The sequence below is a fragment of the Muntiacus reevesi genome, chromosome 1 (assembly GCF_963930625.1).
Source record: "Muntiacus reevesi chromosome 1, mMunRee1.1, whole genome shotgun sequence".
In the NCBI taxonomy this organism is placed as follows: Eukaryota; Metazoa; Chordata; class Mammalia; order Artiodactyla; family Cervidae; genus Muntiacus; species Muntiacus reevesi.
Genome location: NC_089249.1, coordinates 236840810 through 236863334, shown reverse-complemented (window position 1 = coordinate 236863334; position 22525 = coordinate 236840810). Strand labels below are relative to the sequence as shown.

The 22525-nt window shown below is 38.7% G+C and overlaps 1 protein-coding gene and 1 pseudogene across 1 annotated transcript in view; both read right to left on the bottom strand.

Moving 5' to 3' along the window:
* Positions 1-9985, bottom strand: part of SPINK5 (serine peptidase inhibitor Kazal type 5) — a 191538-nt gene extending 181553 nt beyond the window's left edge. The window contains exon 1 of the mRNA XM_065935767.1: positions 9908-9985. The gene's annotated coding sequence lies outside the window, so the exon portion shown is untranslated. The remainder of the gene's footprint in view (positions 1-9907) is intronic.
* Positions 9986-13773: 3788 nt separating this feature from the next.
* LOC136158386 (eukaryotic translation initiation factor 3 subunit E-A-like) lies at positions 13774-21418 on the bottom strand (annotated as a pseudogene).
* Positions 21419-22525: the final 1107 nt, after the last annotated feature.

The window sequence follows — 22525 nt, the reverse complement described above, 5'->3', positions numbered from 1 at the left end:
GAAATCCTCTAACAAGTCTTTACAAATATTTCTCAAAAGTGATGCAGAATTTGTATGATTTAAATGAGACATTGTAGTAGGCAGAATTCTAAGAAGACCCCCAAGATTCCTGCCCCCTGTTGCACATACCTAGTGAGTGTCCTTGAGTGTGGCAGGTCCTGTGGCTATGAGAGCAAACAACCACCAAGATTAAGCTATGTTATGGGACTAAGTAAAGGAATTTTGCAGGTGTCATTAAGTTCTTTGATCTACTAATTCTAAATTAATTAAAAGGCAGATAATCCTAAGAAGGCCTGACTTGATCAGGTAAACCCTTAAATGACAGTGTAGCAAGAGGTCAGAGACATAAAATCAGAACATTTCAAAGCAGGATCATACACATTCCTGCAGATCCTACAGGATAATACTGCTGTATTTTAAAAAGGGCTATGTCTCAGGTAATTAAATGTGACCTCTAGGAGCCAAGAGCCTCAGTTCCACACTGTAAGGAACTAAATGCTACCAACAACCAATCATTTGGGAGTAACACTTAGAGCCTCAGATGAGATTTAAACATCAACTGACATCCTGATTTTATCCTGGTGAGGTCCTGACCATAGGAACCATCTAACCATGTCTGGATTCCTAACACACAGAAACTGTGAGATAAAAAATTATGTTATTTTAAATCAGTACGTTAGTGATAATTTGTTACTCAGTGAAAGAAAATTGATACATTAAATACCAAAGGTTAAAAAAAAAAAACTTACAATAATCAAAAAACCAACCAACAATAGAAAAAGAAATAAAGTAAAGCATTAACTGCAAACGGGATAGTTGGATCTAATAAATATCCCAAACTAGTGTAATATTTTGAAGAAATTTAAGTCATGCTGACCAAGTTTTTTAAAAAGCAGTTAAAGATAGTCTCATTCTCCAATTAAATAAGACAAAAAGGTTGCCAATAAGAATGGTCTTTTTCCCCCTATAAAATTAAGCTTAAAATATATTTTATATGAGCATAAATAGATAATCCAGTGGTTAACAATGTTTGAAATACTAGGAAATAACTAATGGCATAGAAAAAAAACTTTCTCCTCACACAAAATTTTAAGTATAAAATCAAAAAAAGATATAGTTGGTATATTGATAAACAAATAATCAATAAATATAAATAAATTCAAGGAAGTAAGCAAAAAGGTAACAAATGTCAAATTATGAAAAAGTCATTAAATATAAAGGGTAAGTATTCCTGACCAAATGTAAGGAGTCTCCATGTAACTGAAAAGAAATTCATCAACTGCTTTTAAGAGACATTTCTAACACAAAGTTACATACTTATTATTTAATTAATATGAGATGGATGGATGGCATCACTGACTCAAAGGGCCTGAGTCCACGCCGGGCTGTATGAGGCACACCTGGAGTCAAGATCGCTGGGAGAAAAATCAATAACCTCAGATGTGGAGATGACACCACCCTTATGGCAGAAAGTGAAGAACTAAAGAGTCTCTTGATGAAAGTGAAAGGGAGTGAAAATGTTGGCTTAAAACATGACATTCAGAAAACTAAGATCATGGCATCCAGTTCCATCACTTCATGGAAAATAGATGGGGAAACAACGAAAACAGTGAGAGACTTTATTTTTGGGGCTCCAAACTCACTGCAGATGGTGACTGCAGCCATGAAATTAGAAGACACTTGCCCCTTGGAAGAAAAGCTGTGACCAACCTAGACAGCATATTAAAAAGCTGACAAAGGTCCATCTAGCCAAAGCTATGGTTTTTCCCAGTAGTCATGTATGGATGTGAGAGTTGGACTGTAAGGAAAGCTGAGCGCCGAAGAATTGATGCTTCTGAACTGTGGTGTTGGAGAAGACCCTTGAGAGTCCCTTGGACTACAAAAAGACCTTGAACTACAAATGAACATGAGTTTGAGAAAGCTCTAGGAGTTGCTGATGGACAGGGAAGTCTGGGGTGCTGCAGTCCATGGGGTTGAAAGCAGTCAGACATGACTGAGCAACTGAACTAACCTGAAACATTTTTACATCAAATAAATTAGAAGCACATTTAAATTAATCAAAACCAACTTCTTAAAAATTAACAGCACTATGAAAGTGAAAGTCACTCAGCCGTAACCCCAAATATGGATTCTCCAGGCCAGAATACTGGAGTGGGTAGCCTTTCCCTTCTCCAGGGGATCTTCCCAACCCAGGGATCAGACCCAGGTCTCCTGCATGGCAGGCAGATTCCTTACCAGCTGAGCCACCGGGGAAACCCAAGAATACTGGAGTGGGTAGCCTATCCCTTCTCCAGCAGATCTGCCTGACCCAAGAATTGAATCAGGGTCTCCTGCATTGCAGGTGAGCTACCAGGGAAGCTGAGCTACCAGGGAAGCCCCTAACAGCACTAATCGACCAAAAAAAAAAGAAGAAGAAAAACAAATCATGGAAGCTAATTAAGAAAAGAGCAGTGCATAAACTTTGTACTGGGCTTCCCTCGTAGCTCAGTCAGTAAAGATTCTGCCTGCAATGCAGGAGACCTGGGTTCAATTCCTGGGTCGGGAAGATCCCCTGGAGAAGAAAATGGCAACCCAAGCAAGTTTTCTTGCCTGGAGAATTCCATGGACAGAGGAGCCTGGCAGGCTACATCTATTGGGTCGCAAGAGTCAGACACAACTGAGCACAAACTTTGTACTGTGGAGGGGAGTACATATTAGTAAACTGGTCACTTAAAGGAGTATGGGTTTTTAATATAGTGCCATCAGCATGGATGACTATATATCAAAACATCCAAAATGTCAAAAGCAATGCAAAAAGAAAGCTGAACATGCCTAAGAATAATAATAATGCAGAAAATATAACAATCAAGGTGATTATCTTTTCTTTTTTGTGTTATGATAGAGGCAATAGTCATACTTAGAGACTTTCCTAAATTAATGAAAGGGTCTTTTTGTGTTAAGCCTCTTACATGTTTTATACTTTTCTTAAAACTCTTACTAATATGTACATTTCTTGGTGTGCATACCACAAAAGAATGTTCATTATTCCCTCTGGCGTGTATGTGTATACTTGGCCCCCAAATAAGGACACTCCGGCATCCTCAGCGTGATACTAGTAAAGCTTCCAGCACTGCACTGAGGATGCTGGAGTGGCCTCGCTTCTCCCAGGACATGTAGTGGGTAGTGGATCACATAGGCTTTTCTAAGATCAAATATATAATGTGTGTGTGTGCTCAGGTGTTCAGTCATATCTGACTCTTAGTGACTCTGTGGACTATAGCCCATCAGGCTCCTCTGTCCACTATGCAGCCACAAAAAAGCTTTCTTCAAGCAAGCTAAGTGCCCATCAACAGGTGAATGTATAAAAAAGTGATATATATATATGCACAATGGAATATTAATCATAAAAAAGAATGAAATAATGCTATTTGCAGCAACATGTATGGACCTAGAAATGATCATACTTAGTGAAGGAAGACCGAAAAGGACAAATATTACATGATATTGCTTACACGTGAATGGTATACTTCCCTGGTAGTTCAGATGGTAAGGTGTCTGCCTACAATGTGGGAGACCCAGGTTTGATTCCTGGGTCAGGCTTACATGTGAAATTTAAAAAAAAAAAATGATTCAAATGAACTTATTCACAAAATAGAAATAGACTCATAGACATAGAAAACAAACTTATGGTTACCAAATGGGATGTGGGGTGGATAAATTAGGAGTTTGGGATTAAAATATACACACTACTCCATGTAAAATAGATAATCAACAAGAACCTACTATATAGCACAGGGAATTCAACTCAATATCTTGTAACAAGCTATAATGTAAGTGAATGTTAAAAAAGTATGATTTACATGTGTGTATATGTGTGTGTGTGTGTGTGTATAACTGGATCATTTTGCTGGACACCGAAGCTAAAACAACATTGTAAGTCAACTTATTTCAATTACAGGTTAGATAATGCTTTGCTTTTGCTTTTCTTTCCTTTTTATAAGCATCCCTAGGGAACAAAATCATAAGGAGCAGAAATGTGGCATGAGAGGCAGAGCCTGGCTGCTGAGCTTCTCTGAGCTTAGTTTCCTCACCTGTAAAACAAACTAAAAATACCTTGTTCCTTTGCTTGCTTTGAGATGTAAGAGAAGTAACAACTGCATCTGGAATAATATCTGGAAAACTGCACTTTTCTTTTTCTTCAGAATTTTTTTTAACAGAGTAATTCTATCCACATGCTTTCTCCTCCTTTCTCTCTCCCTCTCTTTCTTTCTCCATCTCTTTTTCCCACAATTCACTCTTCATCATGTAAAGAATACCACACTGCAAGGTAATACTTACCTAGCAGCTGCTCAGGGGAAAAATACACAGACCTGGAATATAAGAAACAGGCTTGCAAAATGATAAAAGCCTTGGAACTGGACTGCTTGCAGTGGACTCCTGAACAAGTACTGTGAACTTAGCCAAATTCGGTTAAGTCCTCTGTGTCTCAGACATAAAATATAAAAAAGAAAATAATAATAGTAGCTCCCTCATAGAAGTGTTACGAGTCTCACATGAGCTCACATGTTAGCACTTAGACGGGAGAGTGACACACACAGTTCATAATGTTCAAAGAGTGTTAGCAATTATTGTAGCATAAGTAGCATTTGAGTAGATGTTGCATGAAATGTCTATAGCTGTTGAGCTTGACATACTGTATATGTATGCTTTAAACACTATAAAACAGATAACTATAAGAACCTACCGTACAGTACAAGGAACTCTACTCAATACGCTATAGTGAGCTATATGGGTAAAGAATCTCAAAAAGAGTAGATATATGAATATGTATAACTGATGTGTATGTATAAAAGATGTATATGTATAACTGATTCATTTTGCTGTAGAGCAGAAAGTAACACATTGTTTATCAACTATACTCCAATAAAAAATTGTTTTAATGTACACACTCTAGGCTTAAACAGGATGTGACAATAAAATGAGGGCATACTTCCTTTTCATAACCAAATTGTGATGGGATTAATGATCCTCTGTTCAAAAATCATCCAGTCTCAAAGGTTCCTCAAATACTTCTGAGATTTTCTTTTTTCCCATTCTTGCTATTTATGTGGTTGGGAAATAGATCTTCTAGTTCACCTGCCCTCAGTTCTTTATCAAACCACCATTCTAAAGTTTCTGTTGCTGGTGACCCTTGGAATTGATTATTTTGTTGGTTACACTGTTGTCCAGGGGAGATCAGCATTACTAGTCTCTTCTGTTATCAACTGGAGAAGGTAGTTTCCCTAAACTGGTTGTGTCTTTGCTTCTCAGAACATCCCTGAACAAAGGTTCTACTTTTTGACTGAATTTTACTGAGGCTTTGTGAATAATGAAAGGAAGGTAAAATACTGAGGATAACTCTAAAAGGCTCCTTGCATGGTTGACTCTTCTTTATTTAAGGGTCATTTTCCCAGAGCAACGGGTTCCCAGGTATCTTCCCCTAAAACATTTACCTGTATAATACTTATCTTCTCCTCCACCCTCCTCCTTCTTACTTTTATTCTTTATCAGTACCTGAAATTATCTTATGTATTTGTTTGTCTATTCCCCTGTTTTAGAAAGGGAGTGCTTATTCATTCCTGAGTTCTTGGAACCTAGAATAGGGCATGTCTCATTGTAGGAAAACAGCAAGCATTAGTCTTAAAAATGGATGAGTGAATGAATGAATGAATAAATAAATGTACAGAACCAGACCTGCCTTAGGGTGCAGCTAATTTTTGTTCATTTTTTAGATATGCATATGACTTCTTCAAGCAATGTCCTCCATGACTGACTAGACAAGATAAGTGCCCCCTGTGACATGATTCCTCTGTACTCTTCATCTAAAGTAATCCATTTTATTTTCTGTCTTCCCTCCTTGAGTTTCAGGTCAAGAATTAGTTCTATTTCATCCTGTAATGGATCCCCAACTCCTAGACAAATACACCCCATGTAGTTGGTGCTTGACATATTTTCCAAAAAATAACTATTAAAAGATTATTCAGCTTGATGAAATAATATACAAAATTAGGAAGTAGCCTTCTTATTTAATGGAAAATACAAAAATTGAAACTATGTGAAGAAATCATTCTATTAATAATACAAGGTTGACCTAACCAGGATTTTACAAATTTCTGGTTTTTTTTCTTGACTCTTAACATCCCTCACTCATGAGTCATTCTGTTCCCTCTCCCCAGCCCTGTGACTAAATATCACATATTCTTGCAGTGTCATTATACAGAAACTTTCAGAATATCATTCAACAATAAATGCTTCATTTAACCCATAAAGTACTAATACCTGACATTAACAACCCTAATGACTAAGGAAATAGTTTCCCCATGAATACTTTCACATTATTCTGTAAGGGGTGAAAACTGTAATAGTCCGTGCTCATATTGCTACATTTGGTGTCATCAAACTAGAGCTACATTCAATGTGACGTGTCTGGGAGTCAACCTGCCTAAGAATTCTCAGTCTTCAGGAATGTGAAGATGGTAGCATATTCCTACCCAGATTTCCATGGCCAGAGCATTAAAACAGTCTCTCGGCTCTTCTCATGCTTACTCTCTTTTTCTGTTTTATTTTGTTTCCTATCTTTCATGCTCAGGCTTTAAACACTATTTTTCACATATGTTCACACAACAGCAAAGAACCTGACTTCATTAACAAAAAAAATCACAACTTAAACAAAAATTAAATATATAATTATATAAAAACAATATTATACTATTCAATTTTATGGCAAAATCTCTCAGCCTTTGTCCCTGCTTTGGGGAAAAGAATATGCATTTTTTTGTACTACAGTTTCCTTCATTTGCAAAATGGATATAATAATGGCTATCAAGTTCAGAGAATTGCCTTATGGTTTGAGGGAGACAGTAATCATGAAAACAATTATAGCTCCCATTTATGGTCTACATTGTGCCAAATACTGTGTTAGAGACCTGGGTTCAATCCCTGGGTTGGGAAGATACCCTGGAGAAGGAAATGGCAACCCCATTCAAGTCTTCTTGCCTGGGAAATCACAAGGACAAAAGAAACTGGCAGGCTACAGGCCATGGGGTCCCAAAGAGTTGGACATGACTGAGCACACATGAGAGAGAGAAATATTGTGTTAAATATTTTATCTACATAACCTAAATAAACTGTACAGAAATCAAGTAATATTGATAATTTCAAAGATGAATAAATTAATAAGCAACCAAGACACAAGAGATGAAATAGCATGCCAGGGAGAACTGTCATAGTGTAAAACTCTAGTTGGCACTGTTGATGCTGTAATCTATATTTATATGGCGATCCCTGGAATCATCCAGCAACGCTGCTCTGAGTGCCAGAGCCAGGATTCAGCATGGACACAGATGGTTACTAGGCTTACTGTGGAGGTTATTTTATAATGTATCCAAATGTCAAATCACTGTGGTGTGCACCTGAATCTGACATAATGTTGTGTGTCAACTATACTTCAACAAATAAAAAACCTCTTAAATGTAATATTCTATCACTTGGTTAACTATGAAGCATAGCACTGATGCAGCAATATTAGCTGGTATCTCCATATACAATTATAAATGTTAAAATAATTTTATTGAATGTCTCAGACACTCAAAATATGCTAACTAAATGTATTTAAAAGAGAAAACTGGTTACAAAATTTACCAAAAACAAATTCAAGAGAAAGACCGTATCAGGCTTGAAAGAAACACCACTTGACCCAAATAAGGGAAAAGAGAGTAGACCACTGGCTGAGTTTAAATTAGCATGATGGTGCTGTTCCCTTTTTCACTGGCATCATACAATGAGGTATCATTACGTTTAGTGGGTTCAGAATATAACATGTAGAGGCAACAAAATTACATGTGCTTTATGCAAAGAAAAAGTGAGATTCAAGTCTTATTTTATAAGGATCTGTGTGTCTTCTGAGCAGATTTTGGTCCAAGTTTCAATAAACTGGTATGTATGTTGAAATAAATCTTTTAAGATTTTTTGCTGTGACCATTTTTAAAGTCTTTACTGAATTTTTACAATATTGTTTCTGTTTTATGGTTTGGTTTTCTGCCTGAGGGGCATGCGGGATTTTAACTCCCAGATCGAGGATTGAACCCTCATCTCCTGCACTTAGAAGGCGAAGGCTTAACCACTGGACAACCAATGAAGCCCTCTATAACAAATCTTATAACAAACAAAATATTTCCTTTTGTCTCCTTAAGAATAATACAGAATGATTTAATAATAGTAACTACTTATATTTAGTGAGGGCTTACAATGTTCCAGGCTTCGTGCTAGTAATGTCACAGTGATGGCTTAATCTAATCCTTCCAATCACTCTCCTTAACAGTTATTAATATTATTATAACTTCATTTTACAGATGCAGAAATTGAGGCATGTAAACGTTACACTGCTTGTCATAGGTCACAAGATGGCTGTTCATTTTTTAAATGAGCATCTTTATCAATCTGTGCCAAATAGAAAAATAAGGCAATCATTTTAGTCAATACCAAGTTTCTAAATAAGAAGCTTCAGGTTCTTAGCTATTAAAAGTAGCCCCCAAATTACCAGTTTGCTAAACATAATAACTATATTACTTCATCAGAGTAAGAAGTGTGTTCTTTTTCACTTCCAGTGTGTACTTTACAGAGAGTTTAAGTAATTTACCCAACTACACACATTTAGTGATAGAACTGGAGTTTGAACACTACTTTGCCTAATGTTAAAGCCACCTCTTGTACCCACTATTTTACTGACTCTAAAACTCCTTGACCCTAAAGAGAGTTTGACCAAATGTCTCAACTCTGCCCATGTGTCATTTCTTCTCTACCCTCTTTACTGGATCAGGACCGTCACCTTCCTTGCTTCTCTATTCATATAGCTTAATTCTCTGAATGATTTTGGAAGAGGTTATCGACAAAATTTAATTCTTTTGTTTTTCCTCATTCATAATCCCAGCACCCACAAGCTTCTTCCATTTCTAGAAGCTAGAGAGGAAAGGTATAGAGAATCAAATCCCGACTCTAATTCTGGAAACTTCCTCCACAGACCAGGGAGGTGCACACTCCAGAAAAGATGTTCCCTCCTCACACAAATGGTCATCTCTGCCCATTTGTCCCATTCCAGGAAAGAGTCTCCATCCTTCCACACATAAGCACCAAGTGAGTTTTATTCTTAATAATAAGAACAATGACAACAATTAGTATTTATTAGAGTCTTCAGTTTCTCAGTACTTGCTAAGTGTCTCTCATTCTTTATACTATTTCATTCTCATTGCCACACCCTGAGGTAGGTATAACTATCACCATTTTGCAACTGATAAAACTGAAGTTTGTACAAATTAAGTAATTTTGTCATGAAGCCTGTAAACTGGAGAATGAACACTGATTTTTCTGATTCCAAAGCCCTTGCTCTGAACCCTTGTCCTTTATTACATCTGACTCCATCCCATCAAAATATAGTTCATGTTTGAGCATAAATATAGCACTGATGCAGTGCAAACAAGTTCACACATGCATACACAGCAATCATATTTCTATATTATGCAATTCCACACCTACAGGTATTTTCTCACAGTGTCTTTCAAGTTTCACTTAGCAGCATTGTGACCTAGCAAGTCATGTGAATTCCGCAAATAGTATTGCCATTCTGATGCAACTCAGTGGAAGCCTTACTATTATAACAAAACTGTCTGAGGCATTTTGTAGTTTATAAACATTTTATCTAGTTCTCACTTGGGGTTCATATCAATCATAAAATGTGCAATTATCTCATTTTGCAGAAGGTGGTACAGTTTCTGATAATTAGACACTGACCTGAAATTAGAGGCTAGCAGAAGAAAGAGTGGGGAATTTAATCTCAGTCAAACCATAAAGCCTAGGCTCTTTGCATCACATACTTCATGAACTATTTCCTCACCCTATGCCATCTCTTCACTCTGTAGTTGCTGGTATTGGTCATCTTGTAGAATCAAGTATTTCCCCAGATGGAAATCTCCAATCACTTGTATCATTACTACACCAGAATGCTTTTACCTGGGTGGAGTCTTTATTTCTTCCTCTCAGTCTTTTACTTCCCAGTGAAATGCCTGGATACAGTCCAAAGTAAAATGAGTTGAATGGTTTCATGCCCTGTGACGCTGAGTCAGCTCAAGTGGGGTCTGCGTGACTGAAGACAGTCTGTCTCCAAAGGCAGGTCTCTCTGTCTTCTGGCTAGCTCCAGGGCTAAGAACCCAACAAACCAGCACTTTGTCTGGGATGGCTTCTGGCTTCTACACTAGCACTTTTATGTGTGAGCTGTGTTTTCTAAGTGCATGAGATAGAAAGATAGAAGCCCTCTATCATCTGAAATCCTGTATCTATAGTTATTCAATACCTGCACGTTTTCTGATTCCACACACTCATATGAACAGGACATTCAGTAATAATCTCAGATAGGACTTTTTGTGAGCTAATGTTAGTTCCAATACAAACTACTAATTATAACCCCATTTTAAAAAACCTATGATCCCAATCCAGCTCAGAAAAATTTTATAAGTGGAACTATAAATTATAAATAATTCCACAGCATTTCATTGCCAATGCTGATAAATAAACTAGATTGCATAACCTATTCTTTATATCCCATAGGCCAAACCACCATTATAGTCTGCCTACACTACTGCAATAGCCTTTGAATGGTTCTGTGTTTATAGTCTTATATCCTTACAATCTAATCAAAGATCAGCCAATATGTTATTTGATAAAATAAATTATGTTGTGTCAGTCTCCTTCTTAGCACCATCTTATGATTTCTCTTTAGTCATAGAGTAATATCTAAACTCCTTATAATGCTGATTTTATTCAGAGAACATTCTCAGAGGGACTCCTGGAAAAAACAAGATGATCGTCAGTCAGTCTATGAATACCCAGCAGAGAAATTTTTCCCTCTAAAATGTTGCAATTCATGGGAAGAACCGGAGAACAGCAAGAAAAAGAGATCTTTTTAATAAAAAAACAACAGAGAGATAACCACCAAAAGAAAAACTATGCTTCTTATGGGGATCTGAAATAAAGCATTCAGAATCTATGCTATACTTGGGCTCTTACCAAAAAGCAGGATTATTTAGCTTTAAATAGAGTGATGGAGCTTCATTCAATTTTTATTTAGACTTTTTTCTAAAGATTCTTGGGATTATGACATCTGAACTGTGGAACTGAAATGGAAACTAAAAATCAGTTATTCTAAGACCTTTCATCCATGAATGAGGAAAGTAATACCCAAAGAAGAATGAGGTGCCAAGATATTTGACTCCACAAGATAATCAATACCAGCAACTGCAATGTGAAGAGATAGCTTAGGGTGAGGAAATAATATGAGTTGGTGTCAGAACCAGGACTGGAACCCATGACTCCACACTGCACAGTGCTTTCAAATAATCTGTCATAAAAAAAACCAGCTTCTCTTTTCTTTCTTTCCTTTCCTTTTGTTTTCTTTTTTTCTTTTTTGTTTTCTATTCCTCACAAACCAATGCCTTAAATTAAATGAAATGTATACCGCCAGCCCTCCATTTTTATGGGGGATTGATTCTAGGACTCCTCAAGAATACTAAAATCCACAGATCCTCAAGTCCTTTATCACACATGTGCCAAATATGTGTCCACCTTTCTCTACTGGTAGATTTAACAGACCTAAAGGCACTCTATAAGACTGATGCACATCTGTGTAAATGTTTGTTCTCAATCCCATAATTACCACATTCAGAACAGCAACAGATTGAGGACTGGCACTGGTCTGCAGACTGCACTTGGAGTAGCAATGCTCTAATATCATGCCTAACCAGTCCCCTTCCAGATCCACAAGATCCTTCTCGGTAGCAAGTTGACATTTGACCTGCATAAGCCCGTACAAAGCAGGCTGTCGCCATCTCCAAACGCAATCCTTGTTCCTCAGGAATTAACTTCATCATGAACTCACTTCCTCTAATGAATTCAGAGGAATCCTGGACCTAGTAGCGACTTCAGCCACAGGAAAGAAGGTTCCTCATACTGAGCATTTTAATAATGAAAAAGGCTCAGAACGACCAGTGTTTAAGAATACACTAAGAATTTCTTCAGACATTTATTTCCCAAAGAAGAACACAGAGGGACATGTAGTCATTTTTTCCAAAACTGCCCTGTAGTATCATCCTGTTTCTAACAACACTGCTCAATCTGTCTTGTTTCATTTTTTCCATATAACCATTCCCTCTTCAAACTTCATACCTTATTTGTTTTCTATATCCTCTGATAATAACAATATATAAGTAAATTAATCAGTTACAGTCCTAAGTGCTTTATGCACATTCATTCATTTACTTCTTAGAACTATTGCTATCCTCAACTTTAGAACAATTCTGTGAAGTAAATACTATTACTATTCTCAGTGCAGAGATGGAGCAAAGAGAGAAAGTGGGTGGGTTCAATTTGAACTTTGTAAAACACCTGTAAGACACTCATCCATAGATATTGCCTGTCGGCAGCCACTACTAGGTGAAGGCCAGGTTCCAGCTGAGGGTTAGACAGGATGGGTCCTCTCTGTACCCATAGGAACCCTCACAGCCTTTCCCACGGTTGTGAGGAAGGCTGTGAGAGGATAGAATGGGTATTTTTCCGGGTTGGGCAAGAACTATGGGACAATAGCTGTGTGGTTGTCAGACAACTCTCCTTGACTGTGACGTGGGTTATATAAAGGCCAACAATAGTGCTCAAAGAGCAATGGCTCTTTGAGTCCTGTCAAGCAGTCAAGTGTCCTCCCAAGTTGCAGGAGGAAAGCTCTATAGTTTCAAGTCTCTTTTGCATCAAGAGAGAATTCACTAAAGGCAGACTCACAGATATCTCCCATCTGAAACATCCTCAGAGTTCTAGCTGAGTTCACACCCACATAGGATCTCACTTTCAGCATCTCTAACAAATGCCCACCTAGTTCTATTTATACATCTTCCACAATGAGGAGCTTTCTGCTTCACAGGGTATCCATCCATGGTTCAATAGTTCTCATTGCTATTGATAAAAATGAAAACAGCAGCAGACATTTACTCGGTTCTCACTATGTGTCAAACTAGGCTGAATACTTTCCATTCATTAAATCGTTAGTCCTTGCCACACAGACTTATTAAGCAGATGAGGAAATTAAACATCATAATGTGAGGAATATGTCCAAGGCCATGAAAAGTGATAGAGCTAGCTTCAAAGAATATGATTTTCACAAACTTCAATCACTCATCAATCATTTCAATTGTAACATGCCTGAGAATCACCTTTACTGTTACACACCAAAAATTTCTCTTTAAATGTCTTTGTTTCCATTTTTTTGAAAAGTTAAATATCTACTTTAACCACTTCTTATATATCTGAAATCATAAAATTGTCTACTAGTTATATATTTCCCTAGTATGTAGTAAAGTAAACTTATAACTAATAAAATTTTTCAAAATGTTAAATCATGTCCTTGATTAAAAAAATCTTTCTTAGCACCATTTTGTATATAATGTATTTTGGAAAACATTGCTCAGGGCTATATTATTTCTCATTTTTTAAATATATATTTTGAATCAAAAATTATTTTTGCAATTATTTCTCACTGTTGGTATTAACTCTGCCCTATGAACCTACAGAGAAAAAGTCTTGGCAATCGTTCCTGTTCCTCCAACTCTTAGACAGAGTTTCTAGGTTCCTCTAGACCCTCTTTGCCTGGTCACTCTTGCTTAAACTACCCTATGTTGTAAAAATAACCACAGTTGTTATTGTATATGGCTATATATAACCCTAGTTGTAAAACCCAGAATCTTTACACCTATACCCAGTAGGTGCTTCTGTACTCAGATTCAGATGGATCCAGGGCTGGGGACAGAACACATAGCTTGCTGGAAAGAACACGGTCCCAGCCCAGAAGACATGAACAGTTTCACAGCTCTGCCCGCCCCCTGGCTACCACTTGATTTATAGGAGCCTGAGTTTATTCAGTCGAGAAATGAATATAATGTCTTGTCACACCAACCTCTTAGCATGGTTGAGAGGACAAAATGAGACAATTGACATGTAAATTGTGTAAACAACAAAGAGTTCAAGACATTAGTTATCACTAAAGCAGACCATATGGACTTCCCCAGTGGTCCAGTTGAAGCCATCCATGCTTCCACTGCAGGGGACACAGGTTTGATCTTGGTCAGAGAACTTAAGATCCCAAACACCACAGAGTGTGGCCATTAAAAGAAAAAAAATTAGGCTACATGGCCTGAATACACCATTATTTAATCCTATGAGTGGCCTTTGAGCCCAGGCTACCTTATAGCTCTTCTAGAAAACATCAACTTAGTGTTGTGGACCGCACTTGCTAGTCAAGTAAGTCATCATGTGAGAGTTGCTATATTCTAGTCACTGTTCCAGGCCTGAGATACAGTGTTGAATATAGAAGACAAGTAGGGTGGATATTCAACTAGTACAAACTAATGGTCATACTGATCACTAAGATGCTGAAGTATTTCCACAACAATGGGTACATAGACATTTTCTTGAGTCCCACTGCTTATTTACTTCAACCCTTCCCTCTGGACTCCTGGGCCTCCCCAACAACTTAAAGGTCAAGGGGGCCCCCCCGAACCCTGTTCCAAGACTTTGGCCAGTGTCAATCCTGATTGATTAACGCCATATGACACTGGTTGTTAAACATTTGGAATACCACTCTGGGAAAATAGGTTCCATTCTACTGAGAAGATACAGAGTAAACAGTGAATGAAACAATGTGTAATTCAATAGCAGATTGTGATAAGAGCTCTAAAGAAATGAGATGGTAGTTGGGGTGAAGCAGGGGTGGACCTCAGATAGCAAGATCAGGAAAGGCCTTCTTGTGGAAATGAGATTTGTGTTGAGAATAGGAAAGGGAAGGGAAAATAGGAAAGGGAATGGGGAAGAAGGAGTGAGAGCCAGCCATGCAGAGATCTCAGGGAAGAGCATTCAAGAGAGAGGAAATAGCATCAAAGGGAGGGGAAAGAGGAGGAGCCAAAGCCCTGGGGCAGGAATGGGTTTGACATGTATGAAGAGGAGAGAGAAGGCCCCTGCGACTACATCACAATCAGCATTGTCCAAAGTAGGCCAGTGTGACAGCAAGTGAGCGTGGGCAGTCTCTGGTAGCAAATCTGGGTTTTATTCCAAGTATGAGGAGAAGTCATTGGATGATTTAAGAACAATGAAATGTGATGATCATATTTACAAACACCTGGTTCCGAGAAACTCAGAAGACACTGTTTCCTATTGTCTGTCGACTACAACTGCAAAACCTGAGGCTGATGAATGATCTGATAGATGTATACCTGGTAATGATAACAAATTCACCAGCCTAGAGTCTGGGACCAAAATAGGAGGGAAATCAGACACCCAGAAAACCTGTCTTGCAAGTTTGGAAAAACAGGAAATGACCAACCTATAGAAATCTTAATGGGAACATAATCTTCTTAGACACTTAAAAACCAACCTCGGAGACAAAGCTGCCAAATGTGTTCCTTTCTTTTTTAAAGCATAGTTGATTTACCATGTTGTGTTAATTATTTCTGTACAGCAAATGATGGCCATCATTAAAAAGTCTACAAACAACAAATGCTGGAGAGGGTGTGAAGAAAAGGGAACCCTCCTACACTGTTGGTGGGAATGCAAATTGGTGTAGCCACTATGGAAAACAACATGGTGGTTCTGCAGAAAACTAAAAATAGAATTACCAGTAAAGCAACTATCCTCCAGTTAAAAATAAATTTAAAAAATAATAATAAAAGAACTACCGTATGATCCAGCAATCCCACTCCTGGGCATACATCCAAAAGAAACTCTTAATTCCTTTGTTCATAGCAGCACCATTCACAGTAGTCAAGACACAGAAAACAACCTAGATGGCCATTGGCAGACGAATAGATAAAGATGTGGTGTGTATGCACAGCATTTTCCTTTCTATAGTGCAATCAGGTGATGTGGTTCAAGGAGAAATTATTATTTCTTACCACTTTATAAATAAGAAGTACCAGGCTGTGCAAATTATAACTGTGCTCCACAGAGCCATTGGCAGGGGTCATTTCACCTGTTTTGCTTGCTGAGAAATCAATCAAGAAAATTTGCCTGATTTTACATACAGTCATCACCACTGGCTTAGACTAGAAGACAGGTGCCCTGATTCTCATTATAATACTCCTTACGATGTTGGGGAATAGGAGAATTTTGTAACGTGTGCTAGTCAACTGAAGAATGACCCAGGCAATTCTGCAAGTACTATTCAGCCCACACATGTGATGACTATTTGGTCAGGCATTCAGACAACCTGTTTGCTTTATCGAGGGTAGAGAAGGCGTACGTGCATTCAGTTTGGCATATATACACTTCAGTTCATTTTCATTCTAAATTTTAGAGATGGCTAACATCTGCCAGGAAAATTATCTGTGACTGAACTGTCATCTAGTCAGAAAAAAAAATAATAAAAATCTAAGCTTTCTAAAGATGACCCAGAAGATCACAGTAATATAAGGGAAAGAGGGGTGGATGAGGAAGGAAGAAATGCTTCTTTGTTCCTTTTCCTAGAGACCCCTAACTAACCTGTAACTGTTAGTCACTCAGTCATGTCCAGCTCTTTGTGACTCCATGGACTGTAGCCTGCTGGGGTTCCTCTGTCCATGGAATTCTCTAGGCAAGAATACTGAAGTGGGTAGCTCTTCCCTTCTCCAGGCAGGGGATCTTCCTGACTCAGAGATTGAACCGAGGCCTCCTGCATTGCAGGCAGATTCTTCGCTGTCTAAGCCATCCAGATAACTAGTGGGAAGCTGCGATACCCACAGGTATCCAAAGAGTACAGAGTAATAGAGGTGTACATCTTATGGTCACTATACACCACTACCGAAGAGGATAATGTCAGAAACATGAGAAAAATCTGTTGCCCACAGAATGGAATTTAATGTCAAGGTGGCCTTTCCCATATCTTTTCAATGAAGTTTTCCCTCTGGACTCTCCTCCCTGCTGCATAGGTCCAACTTCATCTCCATTCGGTTCTCCCTCCATAACTTTACTACTTCTTCACCCACACCCTTAGCTTAATTTGATATTTTCTCTCTTCCAATAGTCTTCAAAGTCCTTTGCAGGGACCATGTCTCCTTCTGTCCCTAATTCCATAGTACCAAGCATGGTATTTTTCATAATTTGGACTCAGCACATCTTTATTAAATAGCACAAAATATAGCCATGACTTCCATTTATGGAATAACATGTACCAGAAATGTAAGTGTTTTACCTAGTTTATTTTTATCCTTTTAGCAATCCATGATGTAGGTGTCTTTAGTATCATTTTACAGAGGAGCAGATAGAAGCTTGAGGAACTTCAACAACTTGCCCAACGTCACCTCAATTCACTTTTTTTTTTGAGCAGCTCAATTCACTTTTTTTTTTTTTTTTTTTGATACAAACTCAAGAGTAACCTGCACACTAATCTTGGCTGCCTCTCTGTACTACTTCATTAGAAAACTGAAAGGAAAGCTGGAATGGTGAGACAGAGTCAGACAAGCAGCCACTTGCATTAAGGAAGCTGGACCAGTTGAGCGGCCAGCAGAGTCCACATTCTTGCTGTGTACCTGGGTATTAGAGGGTGGGCAGGTATCTGTGGGAAGGAACTCATTTCAGACCTTAAGCTAGTTCCCATCCCCTTTTAATACCAGACAAACAAACTGAAAAGGAGCTGCCCTATGCTCAAGTGTACTGCGTGCTAATCCTGTACTCCTTGGGAGAAGAGAAGCAGTAGGAAATGTTTTCTACAAGTTTTTGCCTGGCAGACAGAGAGCTGAGTCAGACACAGCCAGCTGAAATTGTGAAAAGGTAGACAGGCAGCTTAACAGAGGGTGGTGCAGGTTTCTTGTTACTTAGCCTTTCCCAGGAGCTGGAGAGCAGGATGCTCGCAGCACAGTGAGAGTGGATATGTAGAAAGAGTGGGAGGTGTCCTGGTGAAGGGGAAATATGCCAATTTGGAAATCCAAGGTCTTGAAGTTGTTGAAAAAGCTATTGAAATGAAGACAGTGAGTACAATAGGGCGTGGTTTAGTAGAAATAGGCACAAGCCTTGAACTTAGGAAATTGTACCTTTGAATTTCAGTGTTGGAACAAACTTTGAAAATCATGCAAATGGATAACATTTTGAAATGTTAATTAATATGCATTTGTTGCCAGAATTTTGCTTCATTCTTCATTTCTTCCCACATTCAATCAGCTAAGCATTCTCCATCATTGCCATGGAGATGAAGTGACAGAAGGAAGCAGAGAAAGCAAAGGGAGTCGGTTGCTGGTTTGGAGTTTAGCAACCCACACATTATGCCTCAGCTATAGATGCATGAGGTTTTGAAAGAAGATATGATATGGTGATGATATAAATGATAAGAGAAAGTTTACCTTGAATACAAAAGATGGGTTCCAAAGGCTGAAAACAAAAAGATAAAAGAGACTTAGGAGACAGTTGGACAAAGAATGAGAAGAAATAGCTGGAGAGAGCTTAAGAACAGCACTGAGTCAACATCCAAAAATGACCAGTGTCCATCTGAGCAGGACCACGTATATAACCAGGGCCCAGGAACAGAAGCTACAGCCTTCAGACATGAAGTCTTACATGCTGCCTGTACTGAGGAGTTATGATGAGGTCCTTCCTAATCCGAAGTTAGCACCTTCCTAACAGAAGTTAGCATCTAGCACACTGGGAATCAAGCAGAAGTGAAAGCCATTGATACCTTGGCCCATAAGCTTGTTTGATCCCCATCCAGAATATCCTAGAATTGTCAAGTATTTTTTTAAGTGAAACAATTGTATTCAAATTCTCCAAAATTTATACTCAGTATGTTGCTTTCAACATGTTTCACTTTTATAAAATGGTTGCATTGTTTCACTTTTAAAGTTTTCTTTTATACTTTTTCTGTACAGTTCTTCAATAGAAGCCAGAGTCCTGAATTGCTCAGTTAGAAGCCCCTGTTTAAATTTCTTCTCAATATCCATGGCCAACATCTGTCTTCTAAATGGAATACTTTTGGTCTTTTGAATCCCTGACAGGGTGAGACTACATTGTTACCCATAACGACACGACCTAGTTCAGAATCAATCTTATCATCTAGTTTTGCATTTCTAAACAAATTTACAATCCACCTTTCAGTTTCTTCTGGAGTTACGTTCAGTTTACCTGCCAACATGTTAATGGTGGTACACTGATGGATGCAGTGTATTTTGAGACAAAAAACTCAAATATAAAGAGTTCGGCATTTTCAATGTAATCCTCAAGACAAGCCACCAAGAAGAAATCATTCACTAGCAGTGATTCATATTTCCTCAGCTTTTTCTGAGCCCTACCAAAGTCAAAGTTAACATATAAATATTATACAAACTCTGTAACTGGGTTTTTATATGTGTAGGACTCCTGTTGAACAATTTTGACCATATCTTTTATTAATAGTACCTGTCAGTGTTTTTGAGCATCTTTGTATGATAGCTGGTAAAGAATCCACCTGCAATGCGGGAGACCTGGGTTCAGTCTCTGGGTTAGGAAGATCCTCTGGAAAAAGGAAAGGCTACCCACTCCAGTATTCTGACCTGGAGAATTTGATGAACAATACAGTCCAGGGGGTTGCAAAGAGTCGGACATGACTGAGTGACTTTCACTTTTGCTGTGGTCAAAAAGCGTAGAATATGTAGACACATCGTATAAAGCACATTAAGATACTGTGGCTCACAAAGGAAGAGATCAATAATGTTATTATACTCTTTGGGGGCAACTGAAGAAAGCAGAGACCAGTGAATGAGCCATGTTTGCTACTGAAGAGACTGAAGTGGCAAACTCACAGAATTATTATCTATGATCTCTTTTAGCCACATAAGGTCTTACATGGCTACATACCAATTCTGCATGAAGACTTCGGAGGCCAGCTTTCCCAAGGGTGACATCAAAGCATTTCTATCCATTGTGGGAACCAACACTCTAAAGAAGTAAAGATATTCTGCTGCTCCAGAGTAATTTCCACATTTATATTGGAACTTTGCATACCAGTAGAGTAGATCTAAATATAGAATTGTCAAGTCTACATCAGCCTCCTGGGACACCTGTATACCAAAAAAATAGATACTTAGAGGGGTCGGTAGTTTAGAAGAAAAACTCCCCCAAAACATGGACTTACCAGGTGGGAATGAAGAAAGTCTCCAGGGATTTATCCTATAGCTAACAGTCCAAAAAAATAGTTTACCCTCTACGATTTTCAGAATAATGATCCCCAGAGATACCTGCATTCTAATCCCTATAATCTCTCAATATGTTGCTTTATATAGCAAAGGAGACTTTGTAGATGTATAGTTTAGAATTTTAAGACAGAAAGATATCCCTAGAATATCCTAGAGGATCCAATGTAATTATAAGGGTCCTTAAAACAAGAAGGTAGGAGTGTCAGAGTCAGAAAGAGAGTAAGGTCAATGGAAGGGGAAGTTGGAGTGATAAAGGGCTGTGAACCAAAGAATGCGGGTATTCTCTACAACCTGAAGAAGGCAAAGAAATGCATTCTCTCCTAGAACCTCCAGAGAGAAGCATCTTGTTAATAACACAGAATCTTGAGGCTTTCTCTAGATCTACGAAATCAGATTATCTGAATTTGGGCCCAGACTTACATAATTTTTAACACTATTCAGGCTATGCTATATAGTCAGTCTATACTGGCCCATGCACAGCAGGTTGAAAACCACCGGAAAAAACGGACAGATCAGTCTCTGAGACCACTATCACATTCAGAAACGTTAATGCCCTTTACCACATAAACACCAAGTGGTCACTCAGCTTCATAAAAGCACTTAATGGGATTATGTTGTCACCCCTTGAATAATACTCACAGCTTCCATTTATTGAATATATCCTAAGACAATCAATGTGCTAATATTTTATGCATTATCTCATTTAATCTTAGAGCAGCCTTATAAAACAAATATTGATGATATAAGTTGTGCATGCTAAGTTGCTCGAGTTGTGTCTGATTCTTTGCGACCCTATGGACTGTAGCCCACCAGGCTCCTCTGTCCATGGGATTCTTCAGGCAAGAATACTGGAGTGGGTGGCTGTGCCCTCCTCCAAGGGATCTTCCCGACCCAGGATTGAACCCTCGTCTCTTGATTCTCCTGCGTTGGCTGGTGGGTTCTTAACCACTAGCACCACCTGGGAAGCCAACACTAAAAAAGATCTAGGAAAGTTAACTGTAACAACATGGAAATGGTAAAAGTATGGTTAACATGTAACTGGAAGGGCTGTTTTTAATGCAACTGGGGAGGAACAGACAGGATCTCAAATAAGTTCGGCTCATTCCTACCAAGGTACCGATGTGAGGCTTCCCTTCCATACCATCTTTCCTCCTACACGTGTTCAGAAGGCCTCCTGTCATCTCAGCAACATCTTAGAATATATCTGGTAAGTTGTTTCCATACAGGGAAAGTAGAATAGAGCTGAGGAAAGTTTTGGTCCCAAAGAGCTATAATTCTCAGAGGACAGTGACTAGCACTTTGCTACTGTTTCATTAGGAAGTCTTTACAAAATGTAAAGAGGACCATATGGCATCAATGACTTATGACATTGGTTCAAATGCTTAATGTCATCCCATGATGTATATTAATGATATTTATGATCTGACTCTTATCTTGTGATAGATGATGTCTCCCTATTGATAGTTCATGGGCCTTAGTGCCAATTCCACAGAACCCCCTCTCATTCCCTTGGGTACTGTGAACCCCAGACAGGCTAGGCTTCACCAACCTTCTTTCTCAACACTGTTCCTGCCTCCACACCTTAACTTCTAGCCCATGGGATTTTTATTTGATATTAGGAAGCAGTGCTATGTGACTCCTACTCTATTTCCAAACCAGCTGTTTCAGCATATACTTTGTGTTCTACTTCCTTCCAGACATCCTTTGCTTCTAAAAGCCAGACTCAAAATCCTTTTGCTCAAAGTACTTTTGCAGCCTTGAGTTTCTAAATCCTGATAGTATAAACTGGCAGTGGATGGATGAGGTTCAAGGGCATGTAGAAGAGGGGGAAAAAAGAGGGCTCTATATACATGTTGCAATATGCTACTCTCCTCCATAACCATAGTTCCCAGGGTCAAGTAGGCAGTAAGAGGGGAAGCCAGGAATTATACCCATCTCTCTCTCATGCCAAAGTCTAAATAACATCTAGTTATTCATTGGACATCTCTAACTAGTGAACTCAAGCCTGCTGCTGCTGCTGCTGCTAAGTCACTTCAGTCATGTCTGACTCTGTGTGACCCCATAGAAGGCAGCCCACCAGGCTCCCCCTTCCCTGGGATTCTCCAGGCAAAAACACTGGAGTGGGTCGCCATTTCCTTCTCCAATGCATGAAAACGAAAAGTGAATGTGAAGTCGTTCAGTCATGTCCGACTCTTAGCGACCCCATGGATGGCAGCCTACCAGGCTCCTCTGCCCATGGGATTTTCCAGGCAAGAGTACTGGAGTGGAATGCCATTGCCTTCTCCAGC